Raw genomic sequence first — 22,984 nt, 5'->3', positions numbered from 1 at the left:
GACAGCCCAATATCTATTTATTTCAATATATTATTGTTAACCTATCGATGACCTAGAATTCTCGGAGTTATTAAAACAGTTGGATCTCGTTTTGCTAAGCGCGTTAATTTCCGGATATCCGAATTATAGAACCGGTTGTTCTGATATTAAAACTGGATTTTTATCCGGTTTTTATGAACCGATTAATCTTATATGCATATCATTAGAAAGCTATTAAGATTGTCAATCAGATATGATTAATATGCATTAGACATTATAAACGGCTTTGGTGCTGGAACCAAAAAACCGTATTTTTGACCCGTTTCTTACTGAGGATACATTTCTAAGCGTGAAAAAATTATGATCATGACCTGGGGAGCGGAAAATTGGTTTTGGAGGTGAAAGCCCTTGGTGAGGACATACAGAACACTGAAGGGCAGATCCGCTATGAGTCGAACCTTTGAGTTATGGCGGGTTGAATTCTGGGATGGTGACCCATTATTGCAAGTTTAAAAAGTTACGTAACTGAATTTCATGTGAGTTTAGGGTTCTACTGGGACAATATGTATATACTCACCAAGGGCTTTCATCTCCAATAGGAAGTTTCCACCCCCCAAAATTTCGGTTCACAGTGAAATTGTTCGATGTTGTCTTGCCGGGGAATCGAACCCACGACCTTCTGCGTGCAAGGAGGGTGTGCATATCATTGCACCACGGTGGCTCCAAAGCTTACAGAAGTGTAATTTCCAGATTTTCCCTGTACTATGACCATCAGTCTGGTGGTGTAACCTGTGTTAACATTTTCGGACTTAATTTTGACCCCTGGCTAGGAATGCTGTCTTCTAGAAATGGGAAAGCTGAGCTGAGGAGTAGGCTTCTGCTAACCATTGTCTTTGCAGCTTCGGGACGTCTAGCTTTCGTCCATTAGCCTAAATAGGGTATATACACAAAAATGTTCTTCATGGAAATAATGGGTTTAGAACCCAAGTGGGTTTACACGAAATTTGTTTCAGACAATTTGCAGTCGATCTGGCCATGTCCGTCCTTATGTCTGTCTGATTGGTGCGCACGATAACTCTCGAACGATGTCACCGATCGGGCCCAAAAGTGGGCATTTGCAATATTTTGTCCAAACTTAGTTTAAGTTCGAAGATGGACCATATCGGTCCACTCTTTCCGGTACCTCCACCACAATGGTTCAAAAGTTTATATAAAATGGCGCGCACGAAAACTTTCGAACTAACCGAATTGGTAATATCTATGCCAGGAAATAATATAACCATATAATATTATTTCCTGGCATAGATCGGCTTCGAGTATGGATTATATCGGTCCACTCCTTCGGGTACCACCCACACAAAATTTTTGAAAAGTGCAGAAAAAGAGCTCCTCTCGGATCGTTTTGAAAAAATTTTTCTGCAGTTTATCCTTGAGGCCCCTTTACGACGGTAAAAATTTATTCTGTGGCAAGTCCATACTTCCTGAGATAATGGCCTAAAAGCCCCAAGAAACCTTGACGGCACCAACTAAAATGGCAAGATAACTCTCGCAGGAAGTTTTTGATTGGTCCAAACTTTGCACATCGTATTATTTCATCTAGTCATGTATCAGGTTAGAAAATAAACTACATCTGTTCGGGTACCTCCCACACAAAATTCGGAAAAAGTGAAGTTTAAGAGTTCCCTTGGATCGTTTTGAAATTTTTTTTTGCATGTTGTCCTTGTGGCCCCCTTCACGACGGTAAAATGTTTTTCGGGAGCAAGTCCATACTTCCTGAAATACTGACCCAAAATCTCAAAAAAGCCTTCCGGTATCGACTAAATTGGGTAGTACATAAGATAACTCTCTAATGCTGAAGCGGATTTAGTCCAAACGTTTTACATCGCATTATTTCTTACAGTCACGAATTTTGTCCGAATATTGACTAAATTGGACCAAATTTTCGGGTACCTACCACACACAGTTTGGAAAGAGTAGAGTTTAAGGACTCGACTGGGATCGTTTTTAAATTTATGGTAACACGTTGTGTATGTGGTGGTTATATTTTTTGGGGGGTGAATCCATACTTCCTGAAAAATTGGCCCAAATACTCAGAAAACCCATAAAGACGTATTTTCTTTAATTCCGAGGCTTAGGGTATATCTCTGTCGACTGAAACTTTCTTACTGGCGACATTGATCTATGTTGTTTGCAGCCGCGAAGTCGATCAGTATAATAACATTTTTTGATGCTGCTTCGTTAAGGCTAAACTTGCCGAACGTTAGACCAAAGATATTTTTCCTCACAATTTAAGCATTAAAATCTTCTACGACAATCCTAATGTCATGGCCAGGACAGTGGTCGTATGCTCGCTCTAGGCGCTCGTAGAATATATTTCCTCATTATCTTCATATTTATTTTCGGTCGGGGCATGGACACAGATGAGATTGATACTAATGAACTTTGCTTTTATACGGATTTTGGCGATTCTTTCATCCACTGGAGTGAATCCGGATAACAGATTTTTCATTATCCGATTTACCATAAATCCAACACATACCTAGCTCATATTTCACCGAGCTGTTATCCTAGAATCCAGATTTTTCACTGCTAATTTTAAAATTATTTTTAGTGAAAACCCAACAATTTCCTTTCCACCCACTGTAAACTAATTGCCCTGACACCATAAATCAATGCACAGCTCATTTCGCTGTCTGTTGCGATTTGCTCATAAAATTCTTGTAGAAACCACAAAATCGAACAAGGATAATAACTCCTTCTTGTGGACAACGATTACGAAAACTTATGGAACAAGTCAAATTCAATTATTCACATCCGTTGGCAATAAATTGAACATTGAAAACATAGAATACGGCCAGCCACCACCAAACAACACCATCCGTTTGGTAATAAAATATTCCAAGGAAGTCGGTACATCTTCATAAGATATCCTTACTCTGTTAGGAGGCCACAAATCATTTCGATAATTAACACTTTGCAACAGAAACATGAACTTGTTCGAAAGTGCTAATCGATTCACACAACACAAAACCTGTTGGCCACAATGGCTAAATTTTAATTCCTTGTGGCCTTCAGTGTGTGTATGTGTGTGGATGTTCGTTTATGTTGTGTTGTGGAAAATCTATTGGCAAGCAAAGCCACTTGTGACGTCGTCACACGTCACAGATTGCACAGAAAACCTGACCTTTGTAAACACGTGCTAAAGATGGTCAATTAAGAATTTTGGCAAATTGAATCACTTCATTTGTGGGGCCAAGATTACGCATGCACTACCACAAACATACACAAAGATACATATATGAGTATGCCAGAAATATTTTGTTTACGCACAATTGTATCTGTCTATCCCTTATCAAGGCAGGGGTATTCCTCAGAAATGCAAAAAAGCAAATATCGATCGTGAGCCAAGAATTTTCATGTTTACAACGTCACATGAGAAGAATAAATAAACAACAACAACAATCACACAACAATTGAAGCCAAAATGAAAGAAGAAATGTATTCCCCTTTTTTTCTCCTTTCCTCCCAAAACAAGACAATCTTTTCGGTTATGTTACGTTGTTGTTGTTGTTGTGGTTTTTGGGAAGTAGTCCAGAAACAAATATTGGCACAACTCCACGATCATAAATTATGTCATCTTATCATTTTGGCCAATGTACGGCTGCTGCTAGCCAAAACGGCATCAGGCCCACCAAACACTCACACCCATTTGCGACAGAGAAAACAGCTTTCAAATGCCAATCTACCGAATATGCCTCCCTCCTCCACCTTTGTTTTGTTGTAAATATTGATTTTGTTTCATTCACTCATTTCTTAATTATACCCTACACCACTATGTGGGGAGGGTATTATAAGTTGGTTTTGGCCAAAAAGTTTGTAACGCATTGAAATAATGGTCGTAGACCCATACTTATATATATCAAAATGAATGTCTCGACGAGCTGAGTCGATCTGGCTATGTGTGTCCGTCCGTCAGTCCGTCCGTCCGTCCGTCCGTCTGTCCGTCTGTCCGTCTGTCCATATAAACCTTGTAATCACGCTACAGGTCGCAATTTTGATCGAATAGTCACGAAATTTTGGATGTTGATGGGGGTCCCGGAGGGGAAGAAGCCTATTGATTTTGGTGATGGTCGGATAATTTTTAGGGGTCGGAAAGGGCAAAAAACTTAGGTGAATAAAAATACAACGTTTTTTTCCAAAGCGAATATCTCAGCTTCTATATGGGGTATACCAAACGCAAAACCTGACAATGAAAGAAGAAAATATCACCTTTCCAATGATGTAAAGTACGTGCTCGTAGGTGATCAAACAACGAAGATATCACAATAGTAGCTAATAAAACCCCAATTTTTATTTTTGCGATTTTAATTATATTGACGAATATCACAGCTTTGGTTGAACATTTTCCAAAAGCAAAGCCCGACTACGAAAGTAGAAGATCCCATCTTTACAATAATGCAAACTAGGTTGGCGTAGGTAACCAAATAACGGAGATATCGCAATATCAATCAATTTTGATCGGATCGTCACGAAAATTTGAGGGTTAATGGGGGTCTCACAGATGAAGAAGCCTATTGATTTTGGTGATGGTCGGATAATATTTAGGGGTCGGAATGGGCAAACACTTATTTGGAGAAAAGTCAACATTTTATTTAAAAGCCAATATCTCTGTTTCTTTAAAAGGTATATCAAAAGCAAAACATGACAAGGAAAGTAAAAAATATCACCTTTGCAACGATGTAAAGTAGGTTGTCGTAGGTGGTCAAATAGCAGAGATATGGCAATAGTCGATAATGCATCCAATTTTCCGATTTTTTTGTAATCACGCCACAGGTCGCAATTTTGATCGGATCGTCACGAAATTTTAGCGGTTAATGGGGGTCCCACAGAGGAAGTAGCCTACTGATTTTGGTCATGGTCGGATAATATTCAGGGGTCGGAATGGGCAAAAACTAATTTGGAGAAAAGGTCTACGTTTTATTTCAAAGCCAATATTTCTGCTTCTTTAAGAGGTATTTCAAAAGCAAAACCTGGCAAGGAAAGTAGAAAATATCACCTTTACAACGATGTAAAGTAGGTTACCGTAGCTGCTCAAACAACAGAGATATCGCAATAGTCGGTAATGCATCCTATTTTGCGATTTGTTTGTAATTACGCTACAGGTCGCAATTTTGATCGGATCGTCAAGAATTTTTTGGGAGTTGATGCGGAAGAAGCCTATTTAGTTTGGTGATGGTCGGATAATATTCAGGAGTCGGAATAAGCGAAAAGCTTATGTGGAGAAAAGTCAACGTTTTTTTCATATGCGAATATCTCCGCTTCTGGTTGGAGTATTCCAAAAGGAATACCCGTCAATGGAAGAAGAAAATATATCGTTTATATTGATGCAAAGTATGTTGGCGTAAGTGAGCAAACCGAGATATTGCAAAATTCAGTAATATACCAAATTTTTCCATTTTTTGTAATCACGCTACAAGTTGGAATTTTGATCGGATAGTGAAGAAATTTTGGGGGTAGATGGGGCCCCACAGAGGAAGAAGCCTATTGATTTTGGTGATAGTCGGATAATATTTAGGGGTCGGAATGGGGAAAACTCATTTGGAGACAAATTCCAAGTTTTATTCTTTGTGAATATATCGGCTTCTAGTAGGGGAATTCCAACGGCAAAGGTGTAAAGCAGGTTGGCGAAGGTGGTCAAACAAGGGAGATACCACAATAGTCGGTAATGCATCCAATTCTTCCATTTTTTGCAATCAAGCTACAGGTCGTAATTTTGATCGGATCAGAGAGAAAGAGGCATATTATTTTTGGTGGTAGTCGGATTATATTCCCTAAAACAAATGTTTACCAGTGAAAAGCTTGTGCACAGGGGTAGTGGTGTAGGGTATCACATGGTCGGCCCCGTCCCGACTATAGCCCTTGCTCACTTGTTTTTAATATGAAAAACATTCTTGAACAGAGAAGAATAATTAATTACACATTTTTCTTTGGGCGTATTTTAAATCTACGTCAGATTTGCAATTATTTTCTTGGCACAAATTTCATAAACAACCATCTAACCGAATAGAGATAAATAGACACATATAAACATATGTATGTATATAGGTATATGAGATAGATTTAGCGAAAATAAATGTTCTGCATACTTCTGTGTGTGTGTATTTTTGTGATAGTGATTTTGTTTATATAAACATTTGATATATTAGGAAGGTTTTATATTTATAATATTTCCCTACCACGAAAATTTTTACTAAAGTAAGAGTTGTGATGAATTCTGTTGACTAGCAAGTACAATGGTATAGGTCGGTTTTGACGACAAAAATATGTATACCTTCAACATATCCCGGAATGCCTGCTCCGAATTCTTTTGGTCTGTGCCGGGACGGAGGAAAACCCAGGTCCAATATATCTGTGCTCAGTTTGTCACAGCCGCATTTTCACCCACATCCAACCTTCGGTGAGATGCAATAGATGTCAGGAGTGGGTGCATCTAAGGGGTTGCTCTGGACTTGTCCACGAGAGGGACTACGACAGGGACTATGTTGCTGCATGCTGCAGGAACACAGTCCCCAGTGAGTCGTCGTCGGATTACGAAACTCCCTCGTCGTCTGACTACGAAACTCCCCCGCAGTCCCCTCGACAACAACCGCACACACAGCCTTTAACACCAGTCGCTGTTGTCCCAATCCCAGAGAATGCATCCTTTTTGTAATTTAATTGCAATGGACTCCGAGGTAAGATCGAGGAAATAGTAGATTTCATGAGTCGGAAGAACATCAAGGTCGCTGCGGTTCAAAAAACCAAGCTCAACAACAAATGTAGCTTACAACATTGTGATGGTTGCAATGTGCTAAGGAAAGATTGCACCAGAAGTGGAGGTGGGGGATTAGCTTCCCTATTGCAACTGTCTGTCCAATACAGACCTATCTTGCTTGAGCCTGTCTCTAATGACCCGTACATGGAATGTATGGGGGTAGCAGACAGGTGTGGAACTGCCGAGATAGAGTTGCTGAACGTATACATCCCGCCAAGAAATAGCCGTATCACAGACTACGTGCCTAACATTAGCCCGCTTTTGGAAGGTCATAATCGTCTGGTCCTGTGGGGACTTTAATGCGCATCATGAGATGTGGCATTCGGCCCTCGGAAACGACCAGAGAGTAACAGCGCTGGCTGAGCAGATTGATAGCTCTATGTTTTGCACGGTCAATGAGGACACCCCTACCAGAATTAGAGGAGAGTGTCGCAGCTCGCCAGACATAACCATAACCGCGAGCATAAGCGGAACAAGTGGTTAAATCATCTGAAGAGTTGCAACATTGGAGCCTGTATGGGTGAATTGTGGGCAACGGTTAAGGCACTCTCGAACCCTGGAAAAAGGGAAGATAGGACCTCAGTCACGTTTGGCGACGCTACGTTGACTGACCCAAAGAGGTGCGCAAGTTATTTCAATCGACAGTTTGTCGAGCACCCCGAGAGTGACAGGGCGAAGAGAAGAGTATTACGTCGCATCAGATCTCTTTCTACGACCACAGTTTACAATGGATGATGTTGCCAATGCCATCAGGAACGCTAAATCATCCAAAGCGTTGGGCCCTGATAGAATCTCCGCGGTAATATTGAAGCAGCTGGATGAGACGGGAGTGGAGTATCTCACTAAAGTTCTCAACTTGTCGCAGGGTGGTCCAACTACGGAAGCCCGGCAAGGATGCCAGCAAAAGTGAATCGTACAGGCCGATTTCGCTTTTGTCGCCCGTAGCAAAGACCCTTGAGGCCTTAGTCCTCCCCAGTATCAGAAATAGCTATCAAGTTGCCGATCATCAGCATGGATTCCGTAAGCAGCACATCGCGACAACTGCGCTGCACGCCATTACTCCACATTTTTGTCAAGGACTCAACCAGAGATCGCCGTGCGATAGAACAGTGATGGTGGCGCTTGACTTATCAAAAGCCTTTGATACAGTCAGACACTCCACGTTGTTTGAGGACATTGAGCAGACTCCGGCCAAGCTAGAAATGTTGGATAGTCAATTATATGTGTGGACGCCAGTCGTACGTGGAATTCAGGAACAAGAAGTCCAAACCCCGTAGAGTGAAACAGGGAGTTTCCCAAGGTGGGGTGATATCTCCGGAACTGTTTAACCTCTACTTCAACTGTATTCCGCCCCCTCCATACGGCATCGAGATCGTAACGTATGCGGATGATTGCAGGATCCTGGCGTCGGGTACCTATCCTGATGACATCTGTGAGAGACTGAACAACTATTTAACCAATCTTACCACATTTTTTCATTCGAGGAATATGCAGATTTCCGCCACAAAATCAACAGCCAAAAACAAACTGAAAAGTAGGAACAAATACATCCCCCATCTATTGCAGCTTATCGACCGCGCCGTGCAAGACATCTGCCGAGTACATGGCATGGGCCCGCACGACACAAAACACCTTTTCAACTGCCCAGCCAAACCTACTCATCTAATTGCAGTGGATCTGTGGTTACCGAAAATCGGGAGATATCGTCCTACGGGGGCTATATCAAAACGTGGACCTATATAACCATTTTATGGTAGAAATGTTTCTTAGCCTCTGGGAACATAAAATACAAAGTTACAACAGATTCTGTTGTCAAATGGGACTAATACATTCAAAATATATTAAAATGACGCGTACTTTATATGGGTCGTTATATGGGGCTATACCAAAACATGGACCTATATAAACCAACTTTGGTAGGAATGTTTTTTGGCCTCTGGAGACACAAAATACCAAATTACAACCAATTCGGTGGTAAAATGGGATAAATATCTTAAAAATTCCTTAAAACTACGACGCGTCTCGCGTCATTTTGTATGGGGGCTATACGAAAGCGTGGACCCACATAACCAAAAGTCCTACGTACAAATAATAGATTTTCCCAAAAGTTCATCCACCTACGTAAATCCGTTCGGACGCTAGAGTGATTTCACAGACGGACGGACATGGCTATATCGATGTTGAATTGCACGCTGATCAAGAATATATAGTCTGTGGGGTCTACAATGATTATTTCGAGTATTTACAAACGGAATGACAAACTTAATACACCCCCATCCTATGGTGGAGGGTATAAAAATGTCTTAAAAATTCCATTGAAGTAAAATGTTTTTTTTAATGAAATGTTTGGAATTTTTTAACATTATGTAGTGTATTTTTGTATTTTTAAACATTAGTGTACATTGGTGTGTACACTTGATATTATCTAGAAAAATTACAATTACACCATACGCCCCAATGTACAAATGTTAAAAATACAAAATAAACCAAAAAGTTAAAACATAAAAAATTGCATAACCTATATATTTTTCAACCGAATTTATATTTGGTTTTCCCCATTTTGAAAAGCTAATTTCATATTTTGTAGAAGTAAATAATTATATTGTTTGGCATTTTCTAAGCAAAAATTCAACCAAAAAATGAATGACTTGAAATATATTATTGCCCCTTTAAAGGAAAAAAAAACAATAATAGAAATCCGTTGTGAATGAAGAAGTTATTGAAAATACCCTCAGCCTGCGTGAATTTAAACTTTCATCTATTGACAATTTCGAATTCAATACCGGCTACGCAACCTCAATAATTATGTATTAGGAGGTTTCAGATTTTGTGGTCCTTTTTGGAAGTATGAACTTGCCGATAAAAATGTATATTTGGATCAAAGCTCAAAAGTGTTGTGCGGGAAGTACCTAAAGGAATGCATCGAAGTGGAAGTGGATCTTATTTTAGGAGTCATTTGTTTTAGATAGACTGCGCGCCCTCCAATGATTTTAGTTAGTCACCGTATAACTTTGGGGTTTTATACCACTACGTCAGGAAGCATTAACTTATCCATGAAAAACATAATATTGCTGTAAACTGGAGCACAAGGAGTAGCATCGGTATAATTTGCCAAAGTATCTTCGAATAGATGCTCCTTTCAAAAGATATCGCGTGTACGAAGTATGGACTTGCTCCTAAAAAAACGTGTACCGTGTGAGGGAGCAGCGAATGCATGTTGTTCCCAAAAAAATCAAAGCGATTCGAGAGGAGCCCTTAAAGTGAACATATCTGAAATTTTTGTGTGGAAAGTGCCAGAAGCAGTATGGATCAAATCGGTTACTGTCATCGAGAGTTATCGTGCGCACCATTTTTGCGAAAAATTTTGCGCTTTTGTGGAGGAGGTACCCAAGATAGTGGACCGACATGGCCAATCTTCAAACTAAAAACTTAAGTTTGAACAAAATTTTATGAAAGTCAAATTTTGGACTGGATCGGTTTATCGATTGGAAGGTAATCAATCGTGTGCTTCAGCCAACGGACACATAGACGGACATGTCTATATCGACACCAAATTTTTTTTAATCGGATTTCCTCAAAACATACTTCGGATCTAAAATCATTACTCCCTTCAGCCTAAAGGCTGAACTTTTATTTTTTTATACCCTCAGCCTTTAGCCTAAAGTGGGTATATACACTTTGTTACGACCAAAAGTGTACCTCATCAAAATAATGGGCTTAGACCTCACGTATCTTCGGACGAAATCTTTTGGAGTCAATTTAGCCATGTCCGTCCATCTGTCAGTCTGGCTGGTGCGCACGATAACTCTCGAACGGATGAGCCGATTTGGTCCAAAATTTGGCTTTCGTAAGATTTTGTCCAAACTTAGTTTAATTTCGAAGATGAGCCATATCGGTCCACTCCTTCAGGTACCTCCCGCACAAATGTTCGAAAATGTTCGGAAGATTTATGCGCACGATAACTTTTGTAGGGAGTAATCGATTGGGTCCATACTTTGCAGATCGTTAAAATTTCTACCAGACGTAGATGAGGTTCCAATATCGGTTCACTCCATCTGGTACCTCCTACACAAAATTTCAGAAAAGTTCAGTTTAGAACCTGCTCTCGAATCGCTTTGATCTCTGTTGTAGCAACTTGTATTCGTTGCCCCCATTACGACGGTACACGTTTCATCAGGGGCAAGTCCATACTTCCTAAGAAAATAGCCCGAAAGGTGTAAAAATCTACTATGGTACAATTTGTAGTGGTTGGAGCGTCCAATAACTTTTGAATGGATCTGCCGAAACGGTCTAAAATTTGACCATCGTAATATTGTGTCCGAACTTAGTTTAAGTCCAAAGATGAGCCACATCAGTCCATTCCATTCGGAAAATTTGTGCCCACGGCAACTACTGAAGGCAGTAACGGATTTGGTCCATAATTTGCACATCGTAATATTTCTATGAGACATTGATCAGGATTGAATATGGACTATATATGTCAACTTTTTTCAGGTACCTCCGACACAAAATTTCGGAACAAAATGCAGTTTAATCCTGCTTTCGAATAACTTTTATCTTTGTTGTAACAACTTGAAAAATAGCACGAAAGCTGTAAAAATTTCTATGACACCATGCGTACGATAACTCTCGATCGGATCAGCCTATTCGGCCTTCGTAATATTTTGTTCACACTAAGTTTAAGTTTGACAAGTAAGAAAACGTTAAGTTGGGCCGAACCGAACTTTTTATACCCTCCACCAAAATTAAATTGAAAGAGATTGGAGCAATTAGTTTCCTTTCATCTACGAAATTACTGAGCTCCGCCTAATTACCAAATTTCAACCATTTTGGTGGGATAATGAAGCTAAAACCTTCAAAATACCGAATATCGGGAGGTAACGTTCTATGGGGGCTATATTAAGGCGTGGACCTATACCAACAAATTTCAGGTGGAACGTTTAATATCCTCAACGAAGACTAATTAACAAATTTCAACCATTTTGGTGGGATATTGATACTAAAAGCTTCAAAATACCGAATATCGGGAGGTACCGTTCTATGGGGGCTATATGAAAGCGTGAACCTATACCAACAAATTTCAGGTGGAAAGTTTTATACACTCAACGATAACTAAATACCAAATTTCAGCCATTTTGGAAGGATAATGAAGCTAAAACCTTAAAAATACCGAAAATCGGGAGGTACCGTTCTATGTGGGCTATATCAAAACGTGGACCGATATATCCCATTTTCAATACCAACCATCCTGCAAGTAATAAAAACTTCTGTACTAAATATTGACTCTCTATCTTTAAAATTGCGAGCCATATCTTGATTTCAACAGACAGACGGACGGACGGTCAGATGGACATGGTTAAATCGAGATAGAATTTTATGTTGATCAATAATATATATATAAGACGAATATTTCGATGTGTTACAAACGGAATGACAAATTTAATTATACCCTCCATATGGTGGAGGGTATCTCCCCCCCCCCCCCCCAAATGTTACAAAAATGTCACAGCAACCTCCAAACTTTGGATCTCGAAATTTGTTGTTCAAATGTAGTTTTACTTCAGAAATGGTCGATATCGGTATTCTCCTTAGGGTACCTCCCCCACAAAAGTTCAACATTTTTCTTTAAGTGCAGTTTAGGATCTTTTCGAAGATCCTTTGGAAAATTATACAGATGCTACTCCTTGTAGCCCTGTTTAAACGATATTATATTTTTCGTGGGCAATTCCATGCTTCCTGACATCGTAGCCCAAAATCTCTATGTTATACGGTAACCTACAGAAATGACTGGTGGGCACAATATCTATCGGAAGGAATGACGGCCAGCCAAAATAAGATCGACTTTCAAAATGGACTATGTCGGTCCATTCCTTCCAGTACATCCTCCGCAAGACTTTTAAGCTTCAATCCAAATACATTTTTTTGTCGGCAAGTACATACTTCCAAAAAAGGTTATAAAATCTGCGTAGCAGCTTTTAGATTTGATATTGTCAATAGATACAAGTTTAAATTCTCATAGGCCGAGGGTATATCTCTGTCGACAAACTCAACTGCTACTTTTTTACTTGTTTTTTATTTAAGCAACCCATATGCAAACTTTATATATTCTAGTTTTAGTTTTTTCTTGCGACTCGGTAATGACCCCAGACCGTGTGTTATTTTCCATTCAGCTATCCCCATTTAAATTTATTGCCTTTTTTCTAACTATATAACAAATTAAACTTGTTTCTCTTCCTTTCTTTCTTTACAGCCAAGAATAATAGAAAATCCATTGAAGATAGCAACATTAGCAAAACAAACAGATTGTGGTTTTTATTTCTTCAAGCATTGCAATATTGTATAAATGTGCTCAGGCCCAAAAGCTCGGCACATCTTTACCTTATGGTAAACTACTTGCTCATTGGCCTGACCAACCAATGGCAGAGGTAAATAGAGGAAATAAAACTCAAACCACCACCACCAATAGCACCAACACTTCGAAATCTACAGCGGAAATGCAACACTCACACAGACAACGAACATAAACGACAATGAATCAAGTGAGCAAGACTGGGAGAGAAATATGCCAGTCAACGTTGAAACGAAAAAGAGAATGAATGAAATACAAAAACATACGCCTAAAAGTATACTATATTTACTGGTGAAGAACAACACACAACTGGAACAATTTTCTCTTCACTCTCACAGCCTTTGTTGAAACTTCATGGATTTTGTTGTTGTAAATAAGCAACACAAAGGAAGGAGGACCTAAATACAATACTCTGATTGGTTAAAATGGATTCATATGGAGAGATAGTTGAAGAAATTAACCAATCACCAACACCCAAAACTTCTTGGCAAATGAAATTTCTCATTTACTTAAAACCACAGGAATGGATGTACCAAATCCAACAAACCACAAAGGACACAAAGGATGCCAAAATTCATTAGACCAAATGTTTATTTTCAAAGTAAATATTTGGCAATGATTTTGGGATCCTTAACATAAAAACACACACACAGAAAAGGGAAACCAGCAACATTTATATCAAGATATATATAATATTTAAAAAATGATTTTATTTAATTTCATAAATAGCACAAAACTTCATTTCACAAGTTGTAAATATTAAATTTATCCCATATAAATAATATTTGTATTTAGTTTAAAATTTTAGATTCATATTAGTGTAGTTTTAGCTTATTGGGCGCCAACAAACACCCACACCTAAATTTAAACAAGAAAACGACTCTAAAAACAATTGCAGTTCTAGTAACCACTAAACTCACATTTCAACATCTTGTGGGCATTAATAAAACATTCAATATTTCTTATAATAAAATTACATTTTTTTCTTTTTTTATAAATTAGTAAATATTAATAAATAAAATAATATAAATATACATACCTACAAATCTTACATTAATATAAACAAATATTGCATCATTATTACACACACAAACAAACATATGATACATATTGTAATAAACTTCTAAGAATTCATCAACAAGAATCTTCTAGAAATGTCACAAAAATATAAAATATTACAAAATAATAAATCGTTTAGCTCTCTCTGCGGAACCAAAAAAAAAAAACAAAGCTGGTGTTTTATTTGAAGAAATCGAAAGTAGGTAAGTTATCAAGGCAAATTTAGGAAGTAGTTGCAAAAGGAGAATTCAGGCATTTCTCTTATTTTGCTGTGAAAAAAATTTCTTGTGAAGGATCCATCAAAATCAAATAAAAAAATAAAATTGTTTCACACATTTTAAAATTAAACGTTGTACACAAGGCATATTCATATAAGGTAGAAGTGACAATCAGCTGTATTCTTATTTTTTTGTAAATTTAGTTTTCAAAATGTAATAGGGTCTACTCATAAAATTTTAAACTTCGAAATTTGTTACCATAAAATACTGATTTCCATCCTAAACGTGTAATAAAAATTACCTACGAGAGTTCTGAATGTGTTATATTTACATTTTGATTCAAATTGGTTCTATTTTAGAGGATTTAAAAAATTTAAAAAAAATTGAAACGACCCTATTATTCAATATTTTCTTTGACAATTAATTTTCAATAACAAACCATGGTAGAATAAGAAAAGGTAGCAGCAATACACAGCTGACTGAACTGGGTTGTAACGTTAGTGTCAAATTTCATATGACAATTTATACGTTTATTTCTATTTCGATGTACATTAGGGACATATATTTTTTCAAAAAAAAAATGTATCATTCGGAAAAAACCATTTCCCAGAAAGACTTCTTCATATCAATGATATGTAACCTCCTCCAAGTTCGAACGATAAGCCGCGCAGTAAATCACCGCTTGTAGAGGCGATACAACGTTTGTTAATATGTGAGGTATTTTGTTAAAATTTAAAAAAATAAAGCCCTAATAAACATGTGCTTCTTTGATTTCTAAAACAAAACATTGAAACAGCTTCTCCTTTTTCTATGAATTTCCAGCGACCCCAAACTCGTCTGCAAGAATTCTACTTTCTGCGAGAATTTATGCATTTAGTGGAATGATGTGGAAACATAAAAATTGAAAATGTAACGAATTTTCATTCATGTTATCCAAAATATTCAACCAAATGTGAAAAATTATTAGTTTTTTAAATTCCAATAATTTATAGACATTTCCTTACAAATACAACTGGCAGTAACGTTACAAACAAAAACATATTCCTTTGTGGTTGTTGTTCGAGTTGTATTTGTTGTAGTATTAACTTTACCTTGTATTTGTTCTACCATGATAACAAACATTGTTGTGTTTGTAAATTTGTTAGTTGTTGTATTTCTTGCATATACCTTTTATAAATTTGCCTTGGTTATACACATACATACATAGTCTGTTCCAGAACTACAAGAATCTACTTATTTTTAATATATATGTATATATATATATATTTTTTTTTTTTGATAACATAAAGGCAAAAATGTTATCGTAGTAAAAAAACAGATGGTTTTGATACAGGCACATTCTCCTGTAGATACCAGCAAGGTAATTTGGTAACTGATACAGATAGTGTGCTCAGGATATGGAAAGAACATTTTTCAAAACTGTTGGTATCCAATAGCAGCGAAGACGACGAAGATACCACAGACACAATCCCAGAAGATGGTATTGAATGTATACCGCCCAGCCAAGATGCGGTAAATGCAGCAATAAATCGGCTGAAGAATAATAAGGCAGCAGGAGCCGATGGCTTACCAGCCGAGCTGTTCAAAACCGGAGGCGACACGCTGATAAGGTGTATTCATCAGCTAGTTAACACCATCTGGCAGAAAGAACGAGTACCCGACGATTGGAACCTGAGTATCCTGTGCCTAGTCCATAAGAAGGGAGATAAGACTGTATGCTCTAACTATAGGGGCATAAGTCTACTCCCTATTGCCTACAAGATCGTGTCAGGGATATTGTGCGAACGACTAAAGCCTATGATAAACGAGATAATTGGACCATTGGTGGCTTTAGATCTGGCAAGTCCACCATTGACCAAATATTTACCCTGCGTCAAATCCTGGAGAAGACCCAAGAGATGCAGATCGACACATACCACTTTTTTGTCGATTATAAAGCAGCCTTCGACAGCACGCTGCGTTCAAAGGTATTCCAAGCCATGTCTGAATTTGGTATCCCCGCAAAGCTCATCTGGCTTTGTAAAATGACTTTATCTGACACGAGGTCCTCAGTTAAAATAGGAAAGAACCTCTCCGAAGAGTTTAGTACCAAAAGAGGTTTCAGACAAGGAGACAGCCTTTCGTGTGATCTCTTCAACATCCTGCTGGAAAAGGTTATACGAGAGGCAAACGTCAAAAGAAGTGGCACAACCTACACCAATAGCCACATGTTACTTGCTTATGCTGATGATATAGACATCATGGGACGATCAGTAAAGAAGTAACAGATACCTTTATGAAGGTCGAAGGAGAATCTCCTAAAGTGGGTCTGGCGGTAAACGGCGAGAAGATCAAGCTGATGGTGTCAACGCGCAATGCGTCCTTTGAAATCGGACCAACTGTGGAAGTTGGTTCCTATAATTTTGAGGTAGTAAAAGACTTCGTCTACCTCGGCACCTCCGTAAACACAACAAACGACATCAGTTGTGAAATAAAAAGAACACTTGTATTGGCCAACAGATGCTACTTTGGCTTAAGTAAGCAGTTTAAAAGCAAAGCCAAATCTCGTCAAACAAAAATAACGCTCTACAAAACACTGATACTACCCGTGCTGATGTATGGCTCCGAAGCCTGGGTACTTGCGCAAGCAGGCATGGCAGCTCTTGGTGTGTTTGAGAGAAAAATTCTTCGAAAGATCTACGGACCAATCTGCGTTGACGGTGAATATCGACGCCGCATGAACCTGCTGTATCTTCTATACAACGACATCAATATAGTTAAACGTATCGAGATGCAGCGATTGCGTTGGCTAGGCCATATCATAAGAATGAGCGAAGATGAACCCGCTAAAAAGGCGTATAAATAAGGACCGCTTGGCGGTGCACGCAGAATTGGCAGGCCAAGGAATAGATGGCGCAAACAAGTGGATGAAGAGATGAAAAGGCGCGGTATTCCAGAGTGCGAAGCAACAAATAGAGAGAAATTGAGATCTTTTCTTAGGTCGGCCTATGGAACAAATGTTCTGTAAGGGCCAGATAAGTAAGTAAGTAAGTAAAAAATAGTAGCTTCTTGCAGGTTCTGGAACAGAGCAACATATGTATATTTTTGTCAGGGAAGAAATATTTGGTAGTTTTAATAAAAATAAAATATTTTGACAGCAAAATAAGACTTCAGTTGTTATTACTGTATCACCTTCTTTATTGCACCTTCTTTATTGCGATGTCTGATTTTTTATGTGGCACCCCGGCACCCCACTAAAGTGTATAGCTTTGGTAGATTTTTAAATTGTCAAAGTTTGAGCACAATCGTAATATGTTAACACGTACCACTGGGGCATCAAAGTTTCCATGGGCCCTTTATATAGCTAATATTACAATCCGACCCGATTTTCAAATTTTTTGTAGGATTACTTGTTTACTGTAAAAATTTCTAATCGATTGAACAATAAATGTGGACTTTAGAGCAATTTCGTGAAAATTCACCTTTGGGCCATATAAATTACTATGGAAACTTTGAGGTCCCAGGGCACGTACGAAAAACCTGGACAAAACTCTAAAAATGAATGGATTTTGACCTAACCTTGAGTTCTTATGTTTTTCGGGTTTCATTTTTCATATTATTTAACCCTCAGGCTGTTATTTAAGGGGTCTTTTTGGTCCCTTAAATGGTCCCTATAAAATGTGATCGTATTGGATCAAAATATTCTACAAATTTGTTCGCCATCTATTTTTACTATAGATCCTAGAATACACCAAAACTCTATATCTTACCTAAACTCCAGGATTATGCAACATTAAAAACACATTTTAGGGTTAATGTCGTACTTCATGTGAGTTTTGGCCACATTGTCATACAAAACATCATTTTAGAAAAATGGCGTCAAAGACAAAAATGTTCTCCACTAAATTTCACTATAAGTCACCAAAGAAATGAAATCTCTTTTTGTATTACATACCAAGGAAATATCAGTATAAATTTTGCCAAAAAACAAAGAATCTAAAATAGGGGTGCAAGCTTCTACCATTTCTACAGTTTGGAAATATTTGAGTTTTGATTACTTTGAATCCTTGCACTTTAGGTATATGGTGCCTTTGGCAACTTTACTAACAAGAATGTGAGGAATATTTTTCTTAAAAAATTAACCCTCGTGTGAGTCATGACATAAACTGCATTAAAAACCTATACTGGAAACAGATAGCAAACATTCAAGTAGATAATGAATTAACTGACGATGTTCCAATTCCAAGAGGCGTAAGGCAAGGCTGCATATTGTCCCCTCTTTTATTTAACATATATTCCGAGAAAATATTCGAAGAATCTGTACGTGGAAAGAATATTGGTATCCAACTAAACAACACCTTAATAAATAACATACGCTATGCCGATGACACCGTATTAGCAGCAAGCAGCATAGCTGGACTACAAAAATTAATAGACGCAGTAACACAAAATAGCGAAATATACGGATTAAAAATCAACGTTAAGAAAACAAAATATATGGTAGTAAGCAGGTATCATGCCGACAATAATACGCCACTAAAGATAAATAACGATGAAATAGAGCGAGTGACAACCTACAAATACCTCGGAATTCAAATCAACGATAAATGGGACATATCAAGAGAAATTAAATGCCGAATAGAAATGGCAAGAAGCAATTTTTTCAAACATAACAAAGTTTTACTTAGCCACGACATAAGTCTTACTACAAAAATACGATTTGTAAAATGTTACATATGGTCCGTTTTATTGTACTCTGCGGAAACATGGACTTTGAAAGCTGTAGATGAAAAAAGACTGAACTCGTTTGAAATATGGATATATCGTCGAATTTTAAAGATCCCATGGACCGAGCGCATTACAAACGACGAAGTGTTAGAACGCATGCAAGTCGAACGCCAATTAATAAAAATTATAAAAACACAAAAAACCGCATATCTTGGTCACATTATGAGGCATGACAAATATAAGCTTCTGCAAACAATTATCCAAACAAAAATCGATGGGAGAAGACCGAGAGGGCGACGGGAAACATCATGGCTCAAAAACATTCAAGACTGGACTGGACACCATAATGAAAGAACTCTTCTGAATGCCGCCAAAAACAGAAACTTATATATAAATTAATAAACTGATTTGTTAAATATACCAAATTATCATCATGTAATTGTATGATCGCTAAAACCCGAATACGGAATGGCAAATAAAGAAGAAGAAGAAGAGTCATGAAAGGGTCTTTTTATCCCTTTTTCCAAAAATCTTTAAAATCTCCTATAAAATGTGATCGTAGCAGATCAAAATATTCTAGAAATCTGTTCGTCATAAAATGTTACTATAGGTCCTAGAATACATCAGACTTTAAATTTTAACTAAACGCCAGGAAGTCACCCTATACCATATTCTGACATTCTGAACAAGTAAAAAAGTATCTGTCGGCTTTGCCGACAGAGATATACCCTCAGCCTGTGTATATTGAAAAAAAAATTTCCCAACATACGTATGTATTTAGGGGGTTTTAAAATTTTTGGATATTTGAACCGACAACAATGTTGATTAGGATTAAAGTTCAAAAGTTTTGCGGAGGAGATACTAAAAGGAATGGATCGACATTGACCGTTATGGAAGTGGATCTCCAGCCACAACATATGGTGCCTTAGGATGTTTTTACACTCTTCAGGCTGTTTGCTCAAGAAGTATGGACTTGCCCCTAAAAAAACTTTTACCATCGTAATTGAGGCAACGAATGCAAGTTGTCTCAACTAAAATCAAAGTGATTCCATAGCAGGTCTTAAAGTGAACTTATCCGAAATTTTGTGTGGGAGGTACGGGATGGAGTGGACAAATATAGTCCATATTTGAACCTGATCTATATCTGGTAGATGTATTAGGATGTGTAAAGTATAGACCAATTTGGCAACTACCTTCAAGAGTTACCGTACGAACAATTTTTCCGAACATTTTGGAACTGTTGTGGGGGAGGTACCTGAAAGAGTGGACCGATATGGCTTATCTTCAAACTTAAACTATGTTTGGACAAAATATTACTAAGGCCAAATTTTGGACCGAATCGGCAGTTCCGTTCGAGAGTTATCTTGCGCTTCAACCACCTCACACGGTGTCATAGGGTTTTTTTGCAACTTTCAGACTATTCTCTCGGGAAGTATGGTTTTGCCCCTGCTGAAACTTGTACCGTCGTATGGAGGGCAGTGAATACAAGCTGCTAAAACAAAAATCAAAGTGATTCGAGAGCTGGCCCTAAACTGAACTTTTCCGAAATTTTGTGTGGGAGGTACCCCAAGGAGTGGACCGATTGAGTCCATATTGAAACCTTATCTAAGTCTGGTACACGCTCCACGATGGGCAAAGTATGGACCAAATCGGTTACTCCCTTCAAGAGTTATCGTGCGCACAAATTTTCCGAACATTTTCGAACTTTTGTGGGGGAGGTACCGGAAGGAGTGGACCGATATAGCCCATCTTCGAACTTAAACTAAGTTTGGGTAAAATATTACGAAAGCCAAAACTTGAACCGAATCGGTTTATCCGTTCGAGAGTTATCGTGCGCTCCAGCCAGCCAGACAGACAGACAGACAGACGGACGGACATTGCTCAATCGACTCCAAATTGTCTGAAACACATTTCGTCCAAACATACTTGGGGTCTAAAACCATTATTTCCATGAGGCACATTTTGCCCGTATGAAAGTGTATATACCCTTCATAGCCTAAAGGCTGAGGGTATAATCAACGAAAATATGTACATATCTGCAAGACAAAATATCACATAATAACGAAAAGTGCAAATATGTGTGTGCAGGATTTCTCGATGGAAACTGGTAAAAAAAAACTCTGTCCTTTTTATAAAATGATAAGTTACACAACCCAACTCGATCTTATTCACAACTATTTTCATCATTTATTGTGAAAATTGACCTTGAAAAAAATCAACAAGTACGGGCATCAATTATTAAAAAACGCACACTTCATTGGCGACACTAAACATCTTGAATACGTTTCACATACCTTTCATTACAATTAAAAAATACATATTTAAAACCCGTTGTTTATTTTGGATATTATCATAGTTTTATAAACAACTTAAATATTGAGACAAAAAAATATTCCAAATAGGGTCACTTTGACCTGTTTTTCTACCCACTTATTTAACAAGAAACGTACATATTTTTTCATAAATGCACGCAGTGGGATCCTATAAACAGTATTTGACACTATTTAGTGTAAATTGATACAATTTCTATTTCGATTTTTGGCCAGGTTTTTCGGAAAATTGGACACTGTGTAGTGGCACCTGTTAACATACTCCGATTGTGCTCAAACTTTGGCAATCTTAAAATCTAATAAATCTAAACACTTTAGGGGGTGCCGCCTAAAAAACCCGACATCGATTTTTTCCCTTTGAGTTAAAACCAGTCTAGTGCAGATTATGAAAGAGGACCTCGAAAAAATAACGAAACAAATTTCACTAAAAAATATTTTTGTGTTTTGTTGGCAAAATTGTTGTAGATATTTCATTGTTGTATAATACCCCGTTTATATATAACCGGATTTAACAAACCGACTGGGTTTTAAATGTCAATTCCATTGCATATATTTCAAATAAATCTTTATAAAGAAGGTTAACCCTGCAAAAAGCTCTAATATAAACAGCATATAATGTAAATAAATATTTCATTTTTTTGGTGACTTATAGTAAAATTTCACGGAGAATATTTTTGTCTTTGACGTCATCCACCTACATGATGTTTTGTGGGACAACAAGGCATAAACATAGATAAAGTACAGCATTAACACTAAGACGTGCTTTTGATTTTTACAGATTCTGGGCTTCCAGGTAAGATTTAGAGTTCTGATATATTCTGGAGCCTATAATGAAAAATTATGGCGAATATTTTTGTAGAATATTCGGATCCGATTCGATCGCATTTTAACGGGAATTTAAATCGTTTTTCGAAACACGGACCAAAAATACCCCTTTTTTAATGACTCGCTTGAGGGTTACATTTTGTAACTAAAGATTCCTCGCATTGTTGGCAGTAATATTGCCAAAGATACTATATGCCTAAAATTCAAGGATTTCAAGGAATCCTAGCTCGAATATTTCCAAAAATCTATCCCACGCATTTAGGGTACTTTCCGATGTAAACTTTCAAAGCGCCGATACACGTGTCTTCTATTTTTCGGCCGTCTTTCATAATCTGTACAGGGTTTCTTGTAATTTATAAAAATTGAATTTTGTTGTACAGTGTAAACAGGGCAGTTCCGAACCCTTTGATATCCTTTGATCCCATCGGTACCCTTGTGGGTGATACAACACTTGTAGAGAATTTTTAAAATATCCAGGGACTATATTCTGTTCCTATGTCCTTGGTCACACTAGCTAGTTTTTGCTAATGCTATTAATAACAGATTAACAGTATTATACTCTTTTAATATAAATCTTAATAAATCAACAATTTCAATTTTCGCATGTCATTCCGACTCACAACATTCATGTTAAGTCGTATATATGTAGATTAAAACACTTTGTATCTTTTTACTATTTCTATAATGTAATGAACATTTTGTA

At 37.6% G+C, this 22,984-nt stretch overlaps 1 protein-coding gene and 1 long non-coding RNA gene across 2 annotated transcripts in view; one reads left to right on the top strand and one right to left on the bottom strand.

The window, feature by feature from the left end:
* The window catches only part of LOC141391895 (uncharacterized), a 65,732-nt gene extending 51,933 nt beyond the window's left edge, over positions 1-13,799 (top strand). Inside the window, exon 2 of the long non-coding RNA XR_012409740.1 lies at positions 13,044-13,799. This is a non-coding gene — a long non-coding RNA (uncharacterized lncRNA). The remainder of the gene's footprint in view (positions 1-13,043) is intronic.
* Positions 1-22,984, bottom strand: part of LOC141395208 (uncharacterized) — a 138,008-nt gene that overhangs the window by 31,741 nt on the left and 83,283 nt on the right. The window lies entirely within an intron of this gene.

The sequence above is a fragment of the Musca autumnalis genome, unplaced genomic scaffold (genome assembly GCF_047663935.1).
Source record: "Musca autumnalis isolate F117 unplaced genomic scaffold, ASM4766393v1 scaffold_2, whole genome shotgun sequence".
NCBI lineage: Eukaryota > Metazoa > Arthropoda > Insecta > Diptera > Muscidae > Musca > Musca autumnalis.
The sequence above is the reverse complement of the archived record's forward strand: the minus strand, read 5'-3'. Positions and strand labels throughout refer to the sequence as shown.